The sequence below is a fragment of the Lissotriton vulgaris genome, chromosome 7 (genome assembly GCF_964263255.1).
Source record: "Lissotriton vulgaris chromosome 7, aLisVul1.2, whole genome shotgun sequence".
In the NCBI taxonomy this organism is placed as follows: domain Eukaryota; kingdom Metazoa; phylum Chordata; class Amphibia; order Caudata; family Salamandridae; genus Lissotriton; species Lissotriton vulgaris.
Window position 1 is genome coordinate 1,610,060,275 of NC_141695.1, and position 25,788 is coordinate 1,610,086,062.

Sequence of the window (25,788 nt, forward strand, 5' to 3'; positions counted from 1 at the left end):
TTGGTGGGGGTCCTGAGTGAGAGAAAACACAATATTGTGTAAAATAACTGATATTTTTAAAGACTTTCAAAGCCGAGAGTGTGTGTGTCCGTTTTTGTCTGTGTGGATGAACAAATCTGACAGACTCATCACCATACCCGACTGAAATCTATTAGGGGGATGTAATACCCCAAACACTCCCCCTGAAACTACGCCCCTGCCACTGGGAACTAGTTCAGTATTTCCTAGCAGCAATGGAATATCTCCTATCGAGCCCCTAGCAGCCCTGCACGTCCATTTATAGACCCAGCATAGAGCTCCTGGCAGTAATATGACCTCACCTGTGCGGGGTGCTGACAGCCTTGCACATCCTTTCAGAGCTCCTGGCAGTAATGTTCCCTAACCTGTCCGATATGCTGACAGCCCTACACATCCTTTCAGACCTTCTGACTGTAATGTTAACTTACTAATCAGAGATGCTGATAACCCTCCACATCCTTTCAGACCTTCTGGGCTTGATGTTGGAGAGGGTGGGTCTTGAGATGGTGAAATGGATGCTGTGGTGGTCGGTCCAGGTGAGCTGTGTGGCGTGGTTGTACTTGACTCTGTTACTAGAGGTGAAGATGGGGTCAAGCGTATGTTCTGCGATGTGGGTAGTTTCGGTGACAAGTTGTTGAGGTCGATGTTACTTATTCTTCCAGGAAGTCGTTTGTGCTGGTGTCTCTTGGGTCCTCGAGGTGTAAGTTGAGGTCCCCGAGGAAGATGTAGTGCTCGGAGTCCATGGCGATCGTGCAATGAGGTCCTGGATGGCGTTGCAGAATCTAGACTGTGGTCAAGGTGGTCGGTAGGCGAGGGTACCTCTTATGGTGCTTTTTTGGTCTGTGTGGAGCTGGAAGTTGAGGTGTTCCATTATCGGAGTCGGTTCTCCTGGGGATGTTGTGCAGCGGATGGTGTCCTAGTGGATTATGACAATTTCACCTCTGGGTTTGTTGGCTCTGTCCCAATGCGTTGTCTTGTAGTATTTGGGGATGGCAAAGTCTGGTGCAGAGGGGGGAGGTTCAATCAGGTCTCCATGAGGAAAATTACATCTTGTCTGCGCCCGTCAGCGTCCGGATCGCGGCCAGCGCCAACCACACTACCCGTTTAAGTCAATGTGCCAGAGTAGCATGGTCGTATGAACAATTAATGGCACTCAAGCCATGTAGATGTCCTCACCTATCCTGTATAGAGTTATGTATGGTAGGTCAAGAAGATTTAGAAGAGGAATTTGACTGCAAATTCTGCTCCTTCAAGTTAGATAAAGGGCAGAAGGTAGCAGAAGACAACAGGGGTTCCCCAATAGTACTATCCTCCACTGCATGAGCTGTGGGGAATCCACTTAAACTTAATTCTTTCTACCTGTAGGGCCTGCTTAGTCAACTGCAGGTCACTTCCCAAACAAACAGAAGACATATGACTTGCCCTTGAGTCTAACCGCTGGGATATAATGTTCTTGACCCAGACATGGTTAAGAGATAGTAATAACCCCGATATATCTTTAGCGATTCCACAGGGCTTCAGGATAGCTACAATTAACCAGGAGAATAATAGACTGGGAGGTGGACTTGCCATAAATTTGAGAGATGACATGGAGATTACGCATAAAAATCTAGAGAATAAAGGTTTGATTGAGGCCCTATTGTTCTGTATAAAAGTTTCTCCTACCTCCTCTATTACTGGAATGATAGTCTATAGACCACCAGACTCCCCAGCGACTCACCTGATAGATCTATATGACATTATAGCAGACCTCTCAATGAGGCATGCCAAGTTCACAGTTTTAGGTGATTTTAATGTTCATATGGATATTGATAAATGCCCCCTTGCCTCCAAAATGCCTGATACTTTTTTAGGGTTAAGTTTAACCCAAATGGTAGCATCTACCACCCACGTGGCAGGCCATATACTTGACTTAATGATTACTAATGACCAAACTTTAAAAGTTGAAACCCCTCTACAGTTAACATGGTCGGACCACTGGCTTATTCCATCTAACATGACCTTGACCTCTGGTCCTAATCAGTGCAGATCAGTATATGAGGCCAGAAGAAACTGGAGAAAGGTTGTACCTGAGTCCCTTGGACCGGAATTACAGAATACCTCTCCAGAGCACACAGGTGATCCAAGCCAGGACGCATTTTCTTTTAATTGCTGAGTTACACACTGCGCTTGATAAAATTGCTCCTATGAAGTTGGCGAGGGATAAACCCTCGGCCCCCTGGTTTTCTACAGAACCTCGTTCTGGAAAAAGTTTATGTAAGAAGCTTGAACGTGCATGGAAAAAAAATTATGATATTGAGGCTAAATGCACATATAAAACTGTGTTAAAAAAAATTCAGAGACTTGCGCGTAATACTATTAGGGACTATATGGCAGAGCAAATCAAGTCTTCTGACAATTCCGCTAAAGAGATCTTTAATATAGTCCAGGGATTGATTAAACCACTGGCATTAAAGAGCTTGATCGCCCCCTCAGCTACTCTCTGCAAGGATTTAGCCATTTTTTTCCAAGAGAAAATCCAGGCAATTTACTGCTCCTGTCCTCTGACAGAGCCATCAGATAAGCCTCCACACACACACCAATTCTCAGACAGTTGGTCTGAGTTCTGCCCTTTTAGTCCTGAAGCGTCCCAGCTGGAATTAAACAGTATTAAAACAGGCTCGCCGGCTGATCCATGCCCTGCCAGGTTTTTTAAGTTATTGGCTTCTTGGTTCAATCCTATACTTAACTCCATCTGGAACTCCTCTATGAAATCAGGCTCCTTCCCTACCCCCTGGAAAACAGCAAATGTAAGGCCTATCCTCAATAAGGAGGATGCTGACCCAGCAGAACTTAAAAGTTTTAGGCCAATCTCTCTTCTCCTAGCGCCATCCAAAATTCTGGAAAAAGGGGTCCAGAAGCAATGGTCGGCCTTCCTGGAGTCCAATAATGTTTTACATCAATCCCAGTCAGGTTTCATGGCTGGTTACTACACGGAGACTACACGGAGACAGCTTTGCTTGAGGTGGCAGAGATGGTACGTGCCACCGTAGACCAGTGAAACTGCGCAATGCTAGTGCTGCTGGATCTCTCCGCAGCCTTTGATATGGTATCTCATCGGATCTTTTTAAAAAGGCTTGAGCTGATGGGAGTGACGGGAACGTTTTAGCCTGGTTCAAATCCTTTCTTGAGGACCGGTTACAACAAGTGTCCCTCCATCCGTACATCTCAAACGCCAGACCTCTGACATATGGAGTCCCTCAAGGGCCCTACCCTTTTTAATGTTTATCTCGCCTCTCTGGCCTCGCTAGCTGAACAATGGGGTGTGAAGGTTGTCTCAAATGCTGATGACACTCAGCAGGTGTTATCTTTTAGGGAACATACTGAGGCAGCCTTTACTAACTTCAAGCAGTGTCTTCTTAACATCTCATCTTGGATGACAGACTGCTGTTTGAAATTGAACACCGAAAAGACTGAGGTGTTGTTTTTTAATCAGGTGCATTCCCCACAGGCAGAACTTTGGTGGCCTGCAGAGCTAAACCCCCTCCTCTACCAGTGGAGTCTGCAAGGAACCTCGGATTTAAATTTAAATCTAAACTTTCAGGTAGAACCCAGATTTGTTATGTTTCCTCCCAGTGCTTGCGAAGATTCCTCCATTTCCTCCCTATGGACTGTAGGAAAACGGTAGTTCATGCATTGGTCACATCACATTTAGACTATGCTAATAGTTTGTACTTGGGCCTCCCTGTGTACCTGATCAGGAAATTGCAGATTATCCAAAATGCGGCAGCAAGACTAATTAGAAATGTGCCGCTTTGTCATCACATCTCCTCCCATCTACAGAGCCTTCATTGGCTGCCAGTAAGGAAAAGAATAGAATTTAAGGCGTTGACCATAGCACACAGAGCAATGGGGGAGAATGGTCCTAAGTACCTAAAAAAGAGAATGCAGAAATACCCTCAGACCAGGGTCTTAAGATCTAATCAAGAGGAATTGCTGGTGATTCCACGATTCAAAAAAGCCAGAATTGGCGGGTGCTCATTCTCAGTAAAAACTGCTTCCTTATGGAACTCTATGCCTGTACACATTAGGAAGGCCAAGTTGGAACGACTATTTAGAAAAACACTGAAAACTTGGCTGTTCGACCTACCCTGAACCCCCTCATTTGGCCATGAATCTTGGCTGTTGTTGCCATTGCTAGCGCCGGGAAAACCTGTCAGAGGTAGCTGTGCGCTCTATAAATGGTAATAATAATTTTTTTTAAAAGAGGGTACTGCATTGCAACTGTGACGAAGTTCCCTCACCGCCAATATAGTGGTCCGCCAGCCAAATTTAATTGCAGGCGGACTTTAGATTTGGCCACGGAAGAGTCTACTCTTGTCTCTACTGTGGCCAAACATCTCCAATGGCCCTGGGCAGTAATGGCCATCACAGAAATGGCTACATGTCTGCCCACCCAATTTAGATGGGTGGATGCAGTAATTTTTAGGTATGTCCTCTTTACAATCTATCACTGCTCCTCCTGCATTCCTGGAAACCCCAGGTGATCCTCCTATTAAATGGGATGTGTGGTTCGACGCATTTGAAACATATCTTGGTGCTATTGGTGCTCTGAGATATCGTCCAGACATTATTGTTGCTACACTCTTTGGGATTCGAAAGTAGATCGATTTTCAAACATTTATCTGACCTTCCTGGAGATAACGAACTAGTAGATGAATATCAAGATACTATTGCCAAAATTGGGGAGGAGCTTCGCTAGCAAACAAGATGGCTGCTTAGGCTCCCGGCTCCGCCGACCTCCGTATCCTGCCAGATGATCCTGTCGTTAATCCTGTTTTTACGCCCGACCTCCGTGTGGATGAACTGATGCGCACTCCGATGGTGCAATCCCGAAAACTTACTTGGCTTGTTTGACGGAGTTGTGTCGTGTTGAAGTTTGCGGCCTAGTCCAGCAGGAGAGCCGGGGCCTCGAGTTTTTACCCAGCCGGGTTGCAGTTGAACAACATCGGCCGTGAGAACCAAGCAGGGTCCGGTCTACCGCAGTGGAGGTCCTTTTTTTGCCCGATTTTGACGGTGGTCATTCTGAGTGATTACATCGAGGAAGGAGTGGCGTGACACGATAGTTGCTGTGGAAGGGGGTCCCTGTCCTGCAGACCCGGTTCTCACGTCGCCGGGGCCCGATGGGTTGGGGTCTTCGCTCGCGGCAGCGAAGTGCAGCTTGCTGCTGCAGGAACAGACCAGTCACCCTCCGACGCCGTCCGTCCCCCCCCATGTCTGTTCTCCCGGAGAAACCGGGCTCTCTGGGGGAAGTGAAAATGATCTGCATGATGCGGGGAGAAATGGACCGGACGGAACGTGAGCCGTCGCTAAGAACATTATTGGCAGCTATCAGGGCATTTCATTTACATTTGGATGCCCGGATTCACAAAATGATTACGGGCATATCTGAGAAGGAGTGTGTGAAACCGGACCCTACTCCACTGCAAGAACTGCTGCCAGCTGCGATTTACAAGGTGACCATCTTGACTTTGGACGAGGACCCCGTGCGACAAGAAGCCCCGAAGCCCTCGGTCGGTATTATGGAGAATCCTGAACCCGGTGTTTCGAACATTTTACTACATCTACCATCACTGCTGACTTTGGGAGAATCGATTGGCGTTACCTTCCCGGAGATTCCTGTCGGTGATTGTTTTTGGACTTCTGTTTCATCCTTTCCCTCTTTGATGACCATGCGCTCGGGCAGAAAACAACATTGAAACTGTCCGTCTGTGAGGGAGCGTCTCTATGCTGATGGAGTCCTTGAGGAATCACTGACTTTGATTTTTGATGGACTGAATTTTTTTGTACTCTTTCTGTGTTTTGATTATCCTGTAGACGTGGTTGTCTTACCAGGAGGGGTTCGCATGATGGTTCGGAAGGGCCAAGGCTGAGTTCGATTGACCGGGGTTGGTACTATGGCCTTAATGGATGTGAGAATCGCGACTGTTGATCTAACGGAAGGCTGGACGGTGTATTATAGCTCCCCCTAATTTACTGTTTTCGTGATTTCTGTAACATTGTATTTTCATCATAGGGGGTGCTTTTCTCTGGCGTGGGAGAAGGAGACCGGGAGCCCATACGGAAATGCCCACCCCCATGTCTTTCTCTTTTCTATTTTTAGAATCTAGTTAGTTTGGGCGACAGGCTCACTGCTAGTTGGGGTTAGGCGATAGCCATGTGCAGGGTGGGGGGATGGGTTTTATTATTTTATTTCGGTTCTCATTCTTATGGTTTTCGTTCCTTCAATCTTCTCTTGGTCTCTCCCCTATTAGCAATATTGGCGAAATATCCTGATCTTGTTTACCTTCCAGTGTCTGGTTGCCAGGCTTTGACTATTATTCTGATTTTATGGGTGGGCGGGTTTTGAGGGCCGGCGCTTACATTGTATGTCGATTGTAATGCTACTAACCCTGCTTCGTGCTTATTAGCACAGGCGTCTCAGCGATTCTTCTGTTACTGCAACTATATCCTGTCTTGGTACCTGTCCGCCCTATTATTATGTTGCAATGTATGGCACCAGAGATGTCTATTTCGTTTTTCTTGTTTTAAAATAATAAAAAGATTTACAACAAAAAAACCATTGCCAAACTTAAATTACGGTTTGATAAACAGCCCAATTTGATTGTTCTTAGACATAAGTTTTTCAAGAGAAAACAGTCAGAGAGTGAGGATGTTGATGCTTATATTTCTGTCCTCAGAAAGTTAGCGTCTGTCTGTCTTTTTGAGAATTTTACTGAACAACTAATATGTGATCAATTTGCAGTCACTGTAAAGATAAACAGATTAGACAGAAGTTAACCTCTATGGACAAATCTCTACTTGATGAAACTATCAAAGTAGCAAAAAGTATCGAAACATCCCACATTTCTCTTAAAGAACTCGAAGACAAACCTGTTGAGAGTGTTAATATTGTTACTACTCTGAAGAAGTCAAAAAAGAAATCCGTGAAGAATGGCAACAATTTTTCCTCAAAAAGTAGAAACGATAATTCTGTTCCAAGCAATGTTTGTTTACGTTGTGGTAGCTCTATCCATGGTAAAGGTACAAAATGTCCAGCTCTGAATTCTACGTGTAACTATTGTAAAAAGATAGGACACTTTGCCACGTTTTGTTAGAAAAAGAAATACCAAAAGAAAACAGTAGCATTTGCCTTTAGAGTCAGATGATGATTCAGAAACAGAGGTCTTCTCTGTTGTCCAAGATCACACTGATTTTAACAAATCTTTTTACATCTTACTGGTGACCCGTCATCTTGTGTTGACCCTTTAGTTGAAGTACTTGTTGGGGAGAAAAAACTTAATCTATTAGTTGATTCGGGTGCCAGAATTGCCATGATAACAGAAAAGTTATTTCATGAGACATGGGGTGAAAGAGAGATTTTCCTCCCGATAGATCACCTGTCTCTTATGAGGGAAGGAAGATTGAACTTTTGTTTCTTTTAGAGGATTATCTAGTATTCAAAGGTAGAAAAATCAGAGGTAAAGTTTATGTGGTTGTAAAAGGACTGAATATACTAAGGTGGTTTCACAAGGGCCTGTTTGGCATGCAGCTTAAACCTGGTACCAAAGAACAAGTCATGCTTGTCACCTGTGTGGAGGAAAGCAATAAGTGGATTAAACTGTTTTCAACAATGATTTGGGGAGGATCACCGGGTTCAAGCATAAAATCATTGTTAAAGACAGTGCTATTCCAATCAAACACAAACTCAGAAGTGTACCTTTTAGCATTAGAGAAGATCTAAACAAAGAACTTATTTCATTATGTGAGAAAGGAATTATAGAACACACTGATTCGTCCTTATGGTTATCTCCCCTTGTCGTTGCACGCAAATGAGGTGACAAGTTGAGAGTGTGTGTGGATCTCAGATCCTTGAACAAAGAGATTTGGGTTGATTCACACCCTTCACCTAAGATTACAGATTTATTCACCAGTATCAAGGGCGCAAAATTGTTCTCGAAGTTAGACCTGGCTAGCACCTACCATCAAATAGAGCTTCACCCTGATTCACGCCCCTTGACCGCTTTTGTATCTCCTCTTGGAACTTTCCACTATAAGAGAATGCCGTTTGGTTTAGCCTCGGCGGCGTCAGTGTTCCATAGGGTCATGCAAAACATGTTGGGGAATGTGGAAGGTGTTCTTGTTTTCCAATATGATGTATTGATCCATGCTAAAGATGAAGAGACACATGACAACATCATTAGAAAGGTCTTGGAACTGTTCAAGAAAAATGGAGTTGTACTGAAAACTGAGAAATGCAAGTTTGCATGTAGTGAGATCGAATATCTTGGTCACCTGCTTTCTCAGGAAGGCATCAAACCAAGACAATGGCTAATTGACGCTATCATGAACGCACCTGTACCTAAAGACCGTACAGGGGTTAAATCATTATTGGGGTTACTGGAGTATTATTCTAGATTTGTGCCTAGCTATGCATCAGTTGTCAGACCCATTAGTAATCTCCTTAAGACATCTACAAGATTTTCATGGTCGGCAGAATGTGACCGTGCTTTTGTGGAAGTCAAAGATGCTCTCAAGAAGAGCAATGCTCTCACAACATTTGATCCTGATTTACCATGTTTCATAGCTGTAGATGCCAGCAAAGTTGGTTTAGGGGCAACTCACACTCAATGGTCTGGAAATCAGGAGTACACGGTTGCGTTTGCATCTAGGGTCCTTAGGAATGCTGAAACTCAATACTCGGTAATTGAAAAAAAATTATTAGCCTGTCTGTGGGCTATTGACAAGTATCGTCATTATATTTGGGGAAGACTATTTAATTTAGTTACAGATCACAAGCCACTAGTTTCAATTTTGTCCTCCGGTCCAAGCAAATGTTGCACACCTCGAATCACTAGAATGGTCAGTAAGCTTCTACAATATCAATTTGAAATCACACATATTGCTGGTGGGAGGAATACACGGGCTGATTTCTTGTCTCGTTATCCTCAGAGTAACAACCTTAGCGAAGGGACAAGCTTTCAAGATCTTAATGATGAGAATGAAGAAGACTGTTTTGTAGCGTCTGTAGATGTTCCAATTTTAGCTGTTGGGTCTGAAGAAGTTTGGAGAACATCTATTTTGAAAGACAGAGTTTTAAAAAAGGTTTGCACGTTTGTTAAAAATGGTTGGCCCAAAGAGAAGTTTTTGTCTTATGAATTACAACCATACTGGAAGGTAGAGTCAGAGATTTTAATTGAAGATGGTTTAATTAGGAGATGTGCGAAGTTAATTCCACCTCATTCTCTTAGATCTATCATAGTCAAGGAAGCCCATGAAGGGCATTTAGGAATCTCACTCACTATACGACGTGTCCGTCAAGACTTTTGGTGGCCCAGTATGGACTGTGAAATCAGGACATTTATAGAAAACTGTCCAGTGTCTTGTTCCTCACAAAAAACACTTAAGGTAGTTGTTCCACCCTTGTCCCCTATTGAGTGTCCAGATAAGCCATGGATCAATATTATGGGTCCATATGAAGTTTTACCGCTGGGGATGAGGTTTGTTTTGGTCTTGATGGATTATACATCCAAGTGGCCAGAATTGAAAATTGTAAGAGAAGCCAGTTCATCCAGTGTTATCAGGTTTCTTAAGGATGTATTTTTGAGGGAAGGATTTCCAGAATTTCTTGTCTCAGACAATGGAACTCAGTTTTTGAGTGATGAGTTCCAAACTTTTCTTAAATCAAGTGGGGTCAAACATCTTAAAAGCTCACTATATTACCCACAAACTAATGGCCTTGTGGAAAGAATGAACAGGGTTATAGGTGATTGTATTAAGTGGGCAGTAAAAGGGAGACAGGATGATTTTGCATCCCTTGAAAGTATGTTGTGGTTCTATAGAACAACACCACATTCATCCACCAAAGTATCACCATTTGAGGTTTTAAGGGGAAGGAAAGCAAATACAAGTTTTCGTCCTGGATGGACGTGTAAGTGGTTAGACTCTCTGGTTAGTGTTGAATCACTTTTAGAGACTGTTAAGATCAATTCTGAAGCCACACAAGAAAAAGAAATAGAATGGTTTGATAAAAAAAGGTGTCAAAATGGTTTCCTTGTGCATGGGAGATTTTGTACGCATCAAGAATCCTGTACATACAAAAAAAAAGGGAAGTCTCAATTTAGTGAACCTATGAAGGTTACAAGAATTGGTAATAATGCTGTTCAGGTAGATGGCGGGTGTTGGTGGAACCTATCAAAGGTGCTTAAATCAAAATTTGGTCCATCTGTTAATAGTCACAGTCCAAGTAGACAAGATGGTAATATGAGTCCATCTTGTTCAGGAAGAAGGAAAAGTACGAGAGTGTCCATCATTCCTTGGAGATATCGTGATTAACTAATTTTGCTACTCAGGGATTTTCTCTTTGCTTTGTTCAAGTTGAAATGTCTCATATTGTTCTCATATTTTTTCGTTGCTATGTTTTTTATTTTATGTGTTTTTTTTTATTTCGAAGAAAGGGAGCTATGTTATATTCTAAGTTTCAAGTTATGTACATTTTAGTTAAATGCTATGCAGTGTACCTTTAACTAGATACTTGATCATTGCTTATGATGTCACTGCATCTGGTCCATTGTGGAATGTTATGTTTTCAATGCTGTGGACAAACTGACCAGGAGAGCGATGTGACCAGCAGATGATAAGCTTTGTAGTACTATCAATCATTAAACTCAACTTATCACTTCAACTTGTTTCCTGAGATCACTACAGTCTCGCCTAGGCAGCACATGCGCCATCTTAGAGACATGTGGTATTCACTTCTATGGGCTTTGAACACGCACAGAGCTTTCCATTGGTTCTTTCATCTGCCTTTACAAATTCCTTCATTTTCATTGGTGAAAAGTATACATTTGTCCCACCTGTTTGTTCCGCCCTGCAGACATGGACCCTTTCACTATTGGCCATATGTTTTAGTTTCAGTGCGCTACGTTTTCTTTAAGCTCCCTCCTTGCTTGTCCCTGGTGCACGGCGCTGCTCCCAGTTCACTTCCTCTCACCAAGCCATTCCCCCAACACCACCTAAGCCCCTCGCGGCTTGTTTAAAAAAAAAGTTTTCTTTGCTTGCATGATTTGAGTGTGTACTAATGTTTTTTTATTTTATTTTATTATTAACTGTTTACTGCTTGTGTATTTGTTGCGTGTTCAGTATTGCTACTTGCCACGCTATAAGCTCTCTCCCTATCCCCCGTTGGCGCTTTCATGACAACATGACGAGGAAGCTGAAAACTTTCGTTTTACAACTCCATTCAAGTAGTGTGCATGCCTTTCTTTTTTTCTGCACATGCCCACTTGTTAATTTTTGCTGAAGGTCAGCACGGCAACCGCCTCATGGCCGCCGGGCTTCTTCTTTAATCATGGCGGCTGCTTCCAGAGGCCATGCGACTTTCTTTTATTTGGTATGATGCCACACTACCTTCTTCCATGCTTCGCGTGGCTACAGATTATGCTGCAGTCAGAAAAACATACCACAAGATATAGAGGGCAGCGGAATACATTCTGTGGAATGAACAAGACCATAGAATCACTGTGAAGCACTTATTTTTATGTTCCTTTGTCTATTTTGAGCACGTGTTTTGTTTGAACAGCCGCTAGTTAAACTGCATCAGGTAAAAGCTCATCGTGTGTGGTACACTTTTTGAGAGGTCAGACCAATGTCTGCTATTTCTGCTATTTTTGTTTTAGGCACGGTGAGATTAAGTAATGTGCCCACAATCCCCTCCACCTTGTCCTCCACATGCTCTCCTCCACCTCCCTTGCCCTTGTTTTTGTCCACTTTCCTCCCCTTCCTCTCTACATTTTCTCTCTTCGATTTGGCTCCACATTATGACTATTTCCTTACCCTCCACCCCATCTCTCCCCTTAGCTACCACCCTGTCCCTTCTTTTGAATGCTGCCTTGTCACTTCCCTTGCTCTCCATCCCATCTGCCCGCATGTTCTCTACCCCGACCTCCCTTTTCTACCCACCATGGCCTTCCTTCTGTCTCCACTTCAGCCCTCTTACTGGTCCAAAAGTGATCCCACCATGTGCACCTGTGCTCCACTTCACCTCTCCGGTAGTCTGCCCTCCCTTTTGCTGGCCACTGATGCCCTGTGGCCCCTATCAGGGAAGTGTGCATTTGAAATTACTAGGTAGGTGGGAGGGAGGCAATTACTCGCAAGAATCACAAGACTATGACACGTGTGACGTCACATGCTTTGTTGAGCCAGCGAGTGAGTAACTCTGGCCCTGGTCCAGCTCTGGCCCCTGTGAGCAGCCAGCCATTCACTGAGCACAAAGGCGAACAGGGGGAGGTGTGGGGAGTCGGTGGTGGTGAGGCAGCAAGGTGGTGTAAGTGGTGGCTCCGGCCCCCGGTGAGTGGCCCGTGGCCTCCGACAACCCAGCCAGGAATGAGAGTGGCTTGGAAGACTCAGCATTTGGCACGAATGTGACTGAGGTCGAGACTCGGCTGTGGTGTTTCTTAGCCCTGACAGTAATGGTGAAAGGGGGGGGGGGGGGGGTTCATGGTTTCTGCTGCCCCCACTCACCTGACTTTCTCTCTCCTGTTTTAACTGACCCAGATCTCTAAGCCTGTCCCCTGTCTGCTTACCTGCTGTTCCTACCCTCAAAAATCCTCTAATTGACCGGTTTACCGCGGCGGCAATTTAGCCGCGGTGCGGGTGTTCCATTGCGCGGTCGTCCAATGGACATGCGCAGCTCTACCGAGGTAGTGCTCGCGACGGCCGTTGGCCGACGAACATACGCAAGGGGTTAACAGCACACTCCACGAAAAAGGGAAGTAGGTGGTCAACTGCCAGACTCTCCCTAGTTTTGGAGTTGTATTGTTGGGCTTGATATTTAAAGAGTGACGTTTCAGTGATGTTTCAGACAATAACCCTTATTTATTGATTGACGGTTTCTAGAGGTAGCGTGCAGGAGAGGTAAGGCTGAGGGCCGCCTCAGTAATGCGGAGGCGGTCGTCATTAGGCCAGTGCAGCTTGTGCCTCTGGGGGTGCTCTGCTCCCTGTGTACATCACTCATTTCCTGCCCACTTGATCTTATCCTGGGAAATTGCCCTCAAACTGCTCATCATTGGGCATTCGATTTTGGCTCCCACTATAGGGGTACATTCTCCTAAGGCATTTTTAGGCTTTTTAAAAGGCATTTTAAGCACATCTGGGCACATTGGATATCGCCAGGATAACAAGAAAAACTAGAAGAGAGTTGATGTCACATGCAGAGTCACAGTAGAAAGGAGTGGAAGAGAGGGCTCGGGGCATCTGAGCTCAGGAATTCTTAAAAGATGCCATCTGGGTTTCAACGCTCAGGCCATTAAATCTCTACTTCTGGTCCAACTGGTATCCCCACTAATTCTCCTAAACTTTTAAAAACTAAAAAAACTATTCGGTGGAAGAAGCCTCAGTCCCATTGGTCTCTCCCGCGGTCTCATCCCTCCGTGCTGTCCCTATTTTCAAAGAGGGGGAGCGGGGCATGAAAAAGGGACTGAAGACAATGTTGGGTGCAAATAATGATGACGATGTAAAATTAGTTACAGTTTCGGCCCAGGGCACCGCTTTGCATCAAGCTAGTCAGTTTGCTCACAGCCAAGCTCTAAAGGATATGTTCTGAGCACACCTATTCTTCTCAAGGTTTTGGAAATTAATTTGTAAGAATTTTTTGATCTGCGTGCTACTATTAATAGAGTATACCCAATACTCTGGATTACAAAAAACAAGTGGCTGGTCAAACAGGCGTTGACTCAGACTTAACAGTGCACAGCCTAATTAAATTTACTGATCTGACAATTTTTTGCTTCGTCAACTTATTTTTATTTTTATTTTCAATTCTTTTAACTCATACTGTCAAAGACTTTAGCATTGCATTATTTGGCATATAACATTATTCATGCCTCTTTTTTGCACATCAAAACAATACAGAATTCACTGTTTCATCAAACACAAAAGTACAAATATGTAAATATAAAATAGGTGGGATTGGCGAACAAATAATGTTATATGCCAAATAATGCAATGCTAAAGTCTTTGACAGTATGAGTTAAAAGAATTGAAAATAAAAATAAAAATAAGTTGACGAAGCAAAAAATTGTCAGATCAGTAAATTTAATTAGGCTGTGCACTGTTAAGTCTGAGTCAACGCCTGTTTGACCAGCCACTTGTTTTTTGCACAGCCAAGCTCTGGCTGATCCTGTATGTCAGTCCAATAAATGGAGTTGTTTAGTGGAAATAATCGAAGAAATTGACATTGAGGCTGCTCCCAAGATAAACACTGCTGGCACTGTTGTCATTAAGTTGGATACTGAGTCCGATCCCAATAGACTTGTGGCCCCATCTGGTGGCCAAGATGTTGGCCTTGGGTCAAAAATGTTGGCATCTAAGGAGACTTTTGGAGAAATTCATGAAGGGTTCCACATTGATTTGAGTGATTGTGACCCTGGTGCATTGGAGGACTATTCCATGCTGGATATCACCAATCTTATAGAGAAAAATCGGATTAGGGAGGCTAACTTAAAATCATCTATTACCTCGGTCTTGGTCATGAGCCCGCCTCTGGATCGTTTACATAGTCGGCCATCATTACCGACTTTGTATAGAAGTACGCCATCTTCAAGGGTTTCTTTAATGAGCTCAATGAACTCTTTAAACTGTGATTTATGTAGTGTGCGGTCATTTAAAATGGAAGTGGAGGGGGCAGGTGGGGGAAGGTCCCACTCTGACATTTCATTATGTGTGGAGAAGGTATTATCATCAATTTTTGGCTCTGCTTGATAGATCAGTAACTAATTCTGGTCATGTGTTGAATATGTTGTCCCCATTTGTAATGGGGTTGCACCACCTCACTTCCCTTGGTTTATGTCCAAGGAAGGAAGAAAGGGGCATTGAAATTAAATCTCAGGCCTCCCAGACTAACATAGAGGCAAAATGGGGTGCCAGAAATTGGAATTCAGGTAGGTGGTCATGGCGGAACTGGGGCCACTCCGATTGGGAAAACCAATGGCAATTCAGAGGCCACTAAGGAGATTGACAACATGCCCAGTTCTTCCATTTCAAACCATTTATCTGAAGAACGGTGTTATGTAACCCAAAGTGCAAATGTAGCTGCAATTAAGAATCCTCTTCCTGTTTTTCCGATATTTAAAAAAGGGGCTCCCCTTACCCTTGGGTTTGTAGTCTTGGAAGATGCCCCTTCTAGTGTTCATTTACTAAGGACTCATCATGATGGCAATTCCCCTTGTAATAGGGTACCACAGCAGAAGGGGAAAAAGAAAAGAACTCCACGTATCAGGAAATGCAGGTCTAAAAAACTCAGATTTTCTAATGTTCTAGAAGAGTCAGCTCCCATTATTCAACTTAGAAAAGTAGAAGGGCCATCTTTCATCTAGGTCGGGAGCTTGACTCCCCAGACGTAACCAGTCGCCCTGATCCTCCTAATATACTAAAAGTACCAGTCCTAGATTGCCATTGGTTGGAGAAGGGGCTCACAGACATGTGAGAAGCTGTCCATAATGATTGGAGTGATGTGAACGGGGGTATAGTGAAGGTTGATGCTGGGGATGGGATTGTCATATCAGTGAGAACTGGTGAGGACGGTTGTGGAATCCTCCAAAAGGCTCATTGGTCCTTAAAAGACCCACCTCAGATCCCCTCATGGGGAATGTTCTTTATGTTCTGATCCGAAATTAGTGAGGACTCTTAATGAGGCGGCCCCTCCTATTATTTCATTAGCACATCCGCTTAATTCAGGGCCTGGGCCAATGTATAATAATCCCATCAAAGGACTTGGTTTTGGCCATCTTTCCAATACCTTGAATTTCGTTTTCTTGTTTGAAAGTAAACTGGACCCTCTGAATAGGAGTTTAATCCTGTAGCTCCTATTAGAGAGTGAGGCCTTGCGCCTGGTCTGAAGTAGAGATATTGATCAGGTGTATCTGGATCCCCTTCACTTCCAAGTTCTGAGGTCACATTTAGTTCTAGGATTGATGTAATGTGAATCCTGGCTAATGTGGACCATTTGCGGAGAAAAGGTATTGATGTTTTTACGTTTTAAATAACCATAGACCCTAAGCCTAATAGTTTTAGATTGGGCACCCAGGATCCCACTCAAGATTCATGTAGTAGGCGGGGGGTTCAAACCTGAAGCATAGCACAATCTCAATTGGTAGAGATGGTGTAGAGCGGGAATATCGTCGGGAAAATATCGACTAACCTTAACGCTGCAGAAATATCTACAAGAAGAAATATCGATGTCAAAAATATAGTTTGACCAGAATATCAACAGACAGGTAAGTAATATTGATAACATTAATATAGTTGTAATAAATATCGTTTACAAAAACATAGTTTAGAAAAATATCGTTTTTTAAATAATTATAAGTAATTTAGTGTTTTTAATGCGTATTGTTTGTCAAAGTAGTATTTTTTTTAGCATTTTATTAGTTAATAATGTATTTTATGTTGAATTTAGTGTTAATAGTTCCGTAGCGGGTTTTGGGTTTATAGGGGAATAGGGTGGGAAGTAATTTAAATATAATAAAATAATTGATTAATTAATGTGTTAATTGAATATAAATAGTGTAATAAATAATAGTTAATTTCAATTAGTTAATCGATTAATAATTATGTTAATTATGTTAATTGTTTAATTAATTTTAGGTGTGTGTACTGGAATTTTTAAGTGAAAATGTAGTGAAGTAATTACATTCTTATTGAATAATTATTTAATTAATGATTAATTAAATATAAATAAAGAATTGTTAATTTTTAAACGAGTAAATACATTTAGTAATTTTTACCCCTACACTATCCAACGCTTTCCCTACTGTTGCACCCTCTGGAGTGGGAATAGTAATTTTTACCACTACGCTATCCAACGCTTTCCCTACTGTTGCACCCTCTGGAGTGGGAATAGTAATTTTTACCCCTACGCTATCCAGCGCTTTCCCTACTGTTGCACCCTCTGGAGTGGGAATAGTAATTTTTACCCCTACGCTATCCAACCCTTTCCCTACTGTTGCACCCTCTGGAATGGGAATAGTAATTTTTACCCCTACGCTATCCAAGGCTTTCTCTACTGTTGCACCCTCTGGAGTGGGAATAGTAATTTTTACCCCTACGCTATCCAACGCTTTCCCTACTGTTGCACCCTCTGGAGTGGGAATATTAATCTTTACCCCTACGCTATCCAACGCTTTCCCTACTGTTGCACCCTTTGGAGTGGGAATAGTAATTTTTACCCCTACACTATCCAACGCTTTCCCTACTGTTGCACCCTCTGGAGTGGGAATAGTAATTTTTACCCCTACCATATTCAGCGATTTCCCTACTGTTGTACCCTTTGGAGTGGGAATAATAATTTTTACCCCTACGCTATCCAACGCTTTCCCTACTGTTGCACCCTCAGGAGTGGGAATAGTAATTTTTACCCCTACGCTACCCAACGCTTTCCCTACTGTTACACCCTCTGGAGTGGTGATAGTAATTTTTACCCCTTCGCTATCAAATGTTTTAACTAATAATATTTTTTATATTTTAATTATATATGTATTATTGTTGTTATATAAAGTAATGTGTTAAATATATGTATATGTACACATTTATTAAGTTTATAATGAAAAAGTGTAGTTAATTTGTTTTAAATAGTTAAAATATAAAAGTAATGTAATGTATTTTGTTAATAGTACTTATATTTATTTATTATTTAATGTAATTTTAATTAATTTAAAAAGTCGATATTTTGTACATCTATATTTATTACAACGATATTTTTGAGTAGATATTTATGTACTTACCTGTTTAGGTATAGGGTGTCGATATTTTTGTAATCGATATTTATACAACTATATTTTTGTCAACTATATTTTTGTAATCGATATTTAAACACCCTACCGAAAGACATCAGGTGAGGAGAGTGATAAACATTGTGGGATATGAGTACCAGCGGGCCAGGGAATCTGTGAAGGGAGAAGAGTTAGCCCCATGGAGTTGGGTAGCAGGCACATAGAATGCTTCAAAAAATATCAAACTTTTTTGCAGAGGTAGCCCCTTGGGTAAAATCCTTTCCAATAACATGGCGGGCCTGGGACAGTCTAAATCCAAGCTAAACTTTTTTATGTATTTTTGCCCATTGATATTTTTCTTACTGGAAACTTGGATATGCTCTGATTTTAAATAGGAGTTATATTGTTTTTTCTTGTGCAGCAAAACACAGGGTACAAGGTTATGCCAGTGGAGGTATAGCCATTTTACTTAGTAGTGGCATAAATTTGAATCCTAAGGTCTTTGTCCATCCTTCAAAACTTTGCATCTACTTAATTTTAGCCCTGTGTAATGTAATAGGAAGAACGTGTCCATCCCTTCTTTTGGTAAACATCAATATCCTCTCTGGGAGGTCGTTTGATTCTTTTGTTGAGTTTACATTTTCTTTTATACACTCAATTAGTGTTTCGGAAGAATGCACAGTGATAATCATTGTGGGAGATTTTAATGCTAAAATCTGGAATTGTTCTTCTTTGAACTTTGGAAACTCAGGGTTGGAAGAGGTGTGGAGTAAGTATTCCAGAGGCTGTTTTGTCTGGTAATATTAGATCAGATAGGTGGAGCTTATGCTTTCTGGATTGCCTTAAATCTAATGACCTTTGTGCTTTACATGGCAGGTTTCCAGAGGACTCTCCAGCCTCTCTCACCTTACATTCCCCTCAAGGGCAATCATTAATTGATTATATGGTGGTATCTTACTAGATGTTTGGCGCCTGCTCCCAATTTAGGTTATTGAGGATGGATCTAAGTGATCACAGTATCCCAGTGTTTTTTTAGTTAGAGCTTCAAGCGATCAAGACCTAAAATTCCAGAAATGACACTATTGTTTACAGTAAAACAAATGGGCGTACTTGTTGGTCCAATAGCAATATGATGATCCTGGGCACTCATGTTAAAATAGTGAGTTCATATCCTTCTGTCACTTCACTAGGGAACCCAATTGCCTGGTTCGAAAAGCAGTTGTCCCTGTTTTGGTCATGTGGGAGCAAAAATAGTATTACTAATGTTAAACCCTCTGTAGTTATACCTTGGGAGGTAAAGAAGGTAAATCGTGACATAAATTTACTAGTAAAAAAATAATCTAAGCTGTTGTCGCTATTGAAGCAAAGGGAAATCAATTGGTTGAAGGGGGTGAGAAATAGCCTGAAGGTGTCTGAACGGAGGAGGGAGGAGGACCAGAAATGCCATCAACTCCTGTTGTGGGTTGTTGTTGGAGTTGAGTGATGAGCCTTCCTCATTGAATATACATGGCCCACCTTCTTGTGAGGAGATAGAGAATTTTATTAAGGGTGCAAGGTTCTTTGGGGTGATGGGCCCAGATGAACTCCTGATATCTGTTATTAAACAAGAGGTATCTGCATGGCTCTTTTCTTGTGCCCGGTGTTCAATAGTTATTTGCATGGGGTTATATTATTTTCCTGGAAAGGAAGTGTTGTTGTGCCTTATATAAAGAGGGTCCTAAATACTCCCCAGCTAGTTTCAGGCAGATGGAATTATTGGACGCGATTGGCAAACTGATCGCCAAGTGTATTCTCTTTCACCTTCAGGATTGGGCATTTGGTGATAACCTTGTTCCCGTGGGGCAAGTTGGTTTTCGTAAGAACTGTGGAACCTTAGATAATATCACGGCCCTCCAAACATTAATAGAAAAGTATCCTGTGGGTAAAGGAATGGCTTTATATTCTTCCTTTATTGATGTCTCCACAGCGCTCAATAGGTTTGACCGAGGGACGTTGTGGAGGAGGTTGGTTGCATTGGGGATCCCCATGCACTTGCATAGGTTGATTGTTCTGCCCTCATCAACTTGGACTCAGGTTCTGATGTAAGGGAACCAGGGTCTGCCCAGCAAAGTAGAGACACATAATGGACTGAAGCAGCGGTGCTTAGTTGCGCCCCTTCTTTTCTCACTTTACGTCCATGACTTACCTTGCAGAGTTGCACATCCTAAGGGGCTTCCCGCCTAAACTAGGAGCATTGAGCATTAGCTGTCTACTCTACGCTGATGATGTTGTTTTGTTGGATTTAAACCTGGTAGGACTACAGAGGTGTCTTTCAGAGCTGGGAAATTATGCTGATGAACACTTTCTAAAAATAAACATCTCTAAGAGCAAAGTTATTTTTTTTAGGTCCTGGGGGTGCAGAGCTAGGAAGGGGTTTCACCGGTTCCAGGGGAATGACAAGTTGAAGTGTTAAAGTTGTATCCACATCTAGGTAGAATTATCTCTACTTATTGATTAAATAACGATCAGATCAGTCAGGGTAAAAGTAAGGCGTTATCTCGAGCTTCAGCCGTTCACAGGATATATAAGTGTTGTGGGCAAAGGCATTTTGCCCATGTTTTGGTGGTTGATAAGATTATGATTCTGACTTCATTGAGCTATGCATGTGAGGTAATGGAAGAGTGGCATTGCCCCTTTTTCGAGAAGGTTGAAGAGTGTAGTTGGCACCAAATCTGTAATTAGTTTTTTTTGGCCGTACCTCCAGTGCTCATGCTTGAATTTGGGCTCCTCTGTGTGAACTTTGCTATGGCTGCTGTTCTAAGGTGGGGGAATAACTCACTGAATAGTGACTTAGAACCATTTTTTTACTGTTTAAATCTGTGTTGTGCACCTGTGCGTTTATGTATATCTATTCATAAACAAACATTGTTCTGCTCTTCTCTAAATTAGATCAGCAGCACCACCATGTGGCTGACTCATAAGTGTGGTGTTGACAATTGAGCACCAGAAACTACCGGCTCAAATTAAGTACTGATGCCAATAGCTCAAAATCAAAGAAATTTGAGACCTATTGCATTTCTAATGCTTGTTTAGGGTTTGTTACTGCCAGGTGAAACCTGGTAGTAAGCAACAGTTAAATGTTTTTATTGCTCCTGCTGCTAAGGGAGAAGCCTCCCATGGCGAGGGGAGCATTACTTATTTTCTTTTAAAAAAGAAAATCCAATCCCCTTAGTCCACAACTATGCCGCATCCCCACTCTAGAACCCTAACAATCCTGTCCTGGAACGTTAACGGGCTGGGGCATAAAATTAAGAGAAGCGTGGTCCTCCAGTATCTTCGACGCCACTCCCCCGACATTGTCCTACTGCAGGAAACGCATCTGGTGGGTAACACCTGTAAGGCTCTTCAACGGGGGGGGTATACACTATTAGTTCATGCAGGTTTCACTACTGGATCCCGCGGTACTGGGATCCTAATTAAGAAATCCTTAGCACTTACTTACTCCACGACGTGGGCTGACCCCCTGGGCCGCATTGCACTTGTCGAGGCTACTTGGGAGGGCCGCCCGCTAAATCTGATCTCTGTGTATATTCCACCGACACTTGTACAAGACTCCCTTAGGGAGCTGGGCACGCGCATGTTAGGTCTCCCGGTCGGAACACTACTGATTGGCGGTGATTTTAACAGTACGATGTGCGATGACCTAGACCGCAGTCCTAAACGCAGCTCTCATCGATTGCGCACAGATCTCTCCGATTTCACGCAGGCCCTGGGGCTTGTGGACATATGGCCCCACTCCTACCCGACTACGTCGTACTTTACTCACTATTCAAATTCGCACAAGAGTATGTCCCGCATTGATTACCTATTCTGCCCTACAGCCGATCTTGGCTTCTTCGTCCGACCGCAAGGCCCTCCACGGGGCATCTCCGATCATTCACCCCTTACTGTAGACCTGACCTACCATCGCCCCTACACTGGTGGCCCTATCGTGATTAGCCCCTGGCTTATGCAGATCCCGGATATTAAAGACGCTCTTCTTGAGCGCACCAAATTTTATTTAGCTGAAAACATCGGCTCGGTTGACTCAGCGGTGACACTTTGGGGGGTGTACTTGTCGGTGGTGAAGGGAGAGGCGCTGACATTAAAAACGGGTTATCTACGTAAAAATAGGGAACAGGTCCTCCAGGCAGAATCTGACCTTGTCCATCTCGAAACGGCACATAACACCGCCCCCACCGACGACACCACTGCCCGTCTCCATACTCAACAACTGGCATACCAAGCTTTGACCCAGGAGAAGGCACGGGCCTGTCTGCTCCACTTGCGCCATCGGGTCTACGAATTCGGTGACACTGCAGGTAAAATGTTAGCATGGTTAGAGCGCCGAGACCAAGGCTCCAGATGGGTTTCCTCCATCCTTAGACCAGACGGAGTTACGGTTGTGGACCCTCAAGATATTGCCGAAGCCTTTGCTGATCACTTAGAGAGTGTCTATACCGCGGGTCCCTGCTATACGCCTGAAGAGTCTAGACAACTCCTGGCGGAGATGCGTCTTCCTGTCATATCTGATGTTGATAGGACAGCCCTTGATGCTGATATTACGGTAAAGGAACTCACTACAGCCCTATTTGCCGTCAACTCTGGCAAAGCTATGGGCCCAGATGGAGTCCCTGTTGAATTCCTCAAGGGAATGGCCAGAGAAATTGCCCCTCATTTATTGAATATGTTTATACGATGTCGAGAGGACGGTATACTCCCCCTAGCCCAGCGGTTGGCTTCTATTGCGGTAATCCTCAAACCGACCAAACCCCCCACCAGCTGCGGCTCCTATCGGCCGATCTCCCTGATCAGCGTTGTTGGCTAATCGTCTACTTCTCGTGCTTCCCTCCCTCATACATGATGATCAGTCTGGTTTTCTCCCAGGTCGCAATACAGCGTTACAATGTTATGAGTCGTCAATCCATCATCCAGCAAGATGCAGCCATTTTATCCCTTGACGCTACAATGGAGTTTGACTCGATCGAATGGCCCTACTCTTAGAGGTCCTGGCTCGTTTTGGCTTTGGGCCCCAATTTATTAGTTGGGTACGCCTCCTAGATACAGACCTTTTTGCCCAGGTGAGAGTCAACGACCACACTTCGCGCCAGTTTCGCCTCCACAGAGGCACCAGACAGGGCTGCCCCTATCCCCGTTGCTCTTCGCCCTTACCCTCGAACCCCTAGCCCACTGGGTCCCTACGGACGTCTCTATCAGAGGTCTCCAAAGGAACGACGAAGTTACGGATAAAATCTCTCTCTATGCCGATGATATCCTGATTTATGTATCCTCTCCCCGATCTTACATCAATAGCTTATTTCATGTCCTTACTAACTTTGGGAAGTACTCGGGATATTTGATCAATTGGACTAAATCTACACTATATATGCTGCATGACCCCCCTCCCCGACTGCCCCGAGGATTCTCCATTGCGGTGGCCGTAGACGGCTTCCAGTATCTCGGCATCTATATTACGCCCGACTCGAAGGTTTTTCATGATCGTAACTTATTGGGCCCCCTCCGCAGGCTTCGCTGGGACGTTGCCCACTGGCGATCCCTCCCGCTATCTCTCCCGGGCAGGGCAGCTCTGTTCAAAATGCTAGCTCTCCCGCGCTTTCTATATGCCCTACAGAACTGCCCCTTCTTGATTCCTGACTCTTATTTTCGTATGGTCGAAAGTGAACTTCGTCTTCTGTTGTGGGACGGTGGGGCCGCTCGGATAGCTCTATCTAAGCTTTTTCAAGGCTGGTACGATGGAGGCATTGCCCTGCCCAATCTCCGCCTCTACTACTGGGCGTCACAGTTAGTGGCTGTTAACCACTGGATGCATGGCTCGCCCCTCAACCCGGCCTTCCTTCTTGATAGAATCCAAACCGGTTGGGAGGGTTATCTTGGGGCCCTGTACAGCAAACCCGCTAAAAACAGATACGTCGGTCCCATGGCACACACGGTTATACTCTGGCACAGAGCCAACAAGAGTTTTGGATGGGCGGACACGCTCTCTAAAGCTACCCCTTTATGGTCGTCCCAACGCCTGGGCTCCCTCTGCTTTTCCCAGGGATTCGACAAGTGGGACATGATAGGGATCTCAGAAGTGGGAGATCTTGTTCACAAGGGTGCCATCCTGTCCTTTAGCGATCTCCAGATAAAGTACTCCCTAGCGTCCACTGAATTCTTTCGATATTTACAAATTTCACATGCTGTCCGGGCCGCCTTTCCAGACCTCTCCTCAATCCCTCCTGTTTCCCCCCTAGAGGACAGATTACTGTCTGAGCTGCTACCTGAGAAGGCTATCTCCTACACCTACCGTAAATTATGTAATAACCTCCCTAACTCCTTTCCGTCGCTACGGACCAAATGGGAAGCAGACCTGGGCCCCTTAGACGAGGAAGATTGGCGTTCAGCCCTCATGTCCCCTAGACAATCAGCTATCTGCCATAGGTTCCGCCTGATTCAGTTAAAGATATTACATAGGACCTATATGTACGCTCTTACTCTGGCGAAAATTGGACGGCGCCCCGATCCAATGTGCCTCCGAGGCTGTAATTTACCTGGCACCTTTTTTCACATACTGTGGGATTGCCCGAGGGTGCAGCAGTTTTGGGGCCGTGTCCTCCAGAAAATGAGCGATTCCTTGGGTAAGCCGCTGTTACTACTGCCGAAGCAATTTGTTCTAGATATCTGGGGTGCCAACGACCTTAATGTTCAGGAACTACAATGGGCAGCTCTGGGATTTCTATTGGCTAAACGCTCCATTGCAATGAAATGGGGCTCCCGAGACATACCGCTGGTGGTGGGATGGGTGACTGAAATGGACCGATGCATGATTGCAGGGAAGACGGTATACAAGGTACGGGGTTGCCCTAAGGTGTGGGACAAGAAGTGGGGCCACTGGAATGCGTACAGGAAGGAACTGTGTGACTCTCCAACTGCTGAACTAGCTATGTCACGTGCTGGACCTGTGGAACGACTCCTGCGTTGATTAAGGAGACATCCGCATTGTAATATTGACTCCTATTTGATACGCCCATTGTGACTATTATTTGACTCTGCTTTTTACATGTTTAGGTTCTTATATAAAAAACACCAAAGAGTTTACTCTATTGTCTTACGATCGTATTCCTGATCTTAGCATTGCACCATGACCTATGATCGCTGCCGAGCCTCCTGGATGTCGGCACACTGGCTGTGTACGATTCTGTTTTTAAGACTACTGCACGCTGCTGGCCCCAGGGTTGTAGGCACTAACCAGCTGTGTATGCTATACCTTTTGCAATAAAAACTGTTTTATAAAAAAAATTTTTTTAAAGGAAATCCAGTTCTGGGATTTTCTCTTTTAAAAGAAAAAAAGAATACTGTTTGCTGTAGGGCTGCATTCTTCAGACGCAGCCCTGTAGTGAACTGTAAACAAGCATTTGCAATGCAATAGGTCTCGCAATTATGAGTTTCATAAATGCGACACCTATTGCATTGCGAATGATTGTTTGCCAAAACGCCCATGCGGCGCTTTAACTCTGTCGTCCGCGCCCCTTTCTTTAGACGACCTGTGTCTAAAGAAAGGGGCGTGACTGCCATTAAAGTGATACCGCGGTATGAGACCCTTTTACAAAAAAAAGCATTTGTTTGTAAAGTTGATGCTCGGCGGTCATTTATAAATTAGGTGGGCAGTCTCTCCACCGTGAAGATAAAATTATTTACTCTACCCCGGGCTGCCCAACTAAATATAAATTAGGCCCTAAGTTATGTATCCCCATCGATTGATAAATCCGAGATCACCTTCATTGGCCAACTGGCAGTTAGTAATTGGAATGTATGGTGGCTGGAAAAGTTATCACCGCCCCACATAGAGCAAACATCCATGAGAAACCTAGGTGTTTTTCTGTATAACGCCCTTTCCACGAAGACCCAGGTTCAAACTCTGGTTGGCACCTGTTTTGGTATTTTGCGTACGTTAAAAAAAATTCTT

At 43.8% G+C, this 25,788-nt stretch overlaps 1 protein-coding gene across 2 annotated transcripts in view; it reads right to left on the reverse strand.

Annotated features, from left to right (window-relative positions):
* The window catches only part of PLTP (phospholipid transfer protein), a 258,838-nt gene that overhangs the window by 154,282 nt on the left and 78,768 nt on the right, over window positions 1-25,788 (reverse strand). The window lies entirely within an intron of this gene.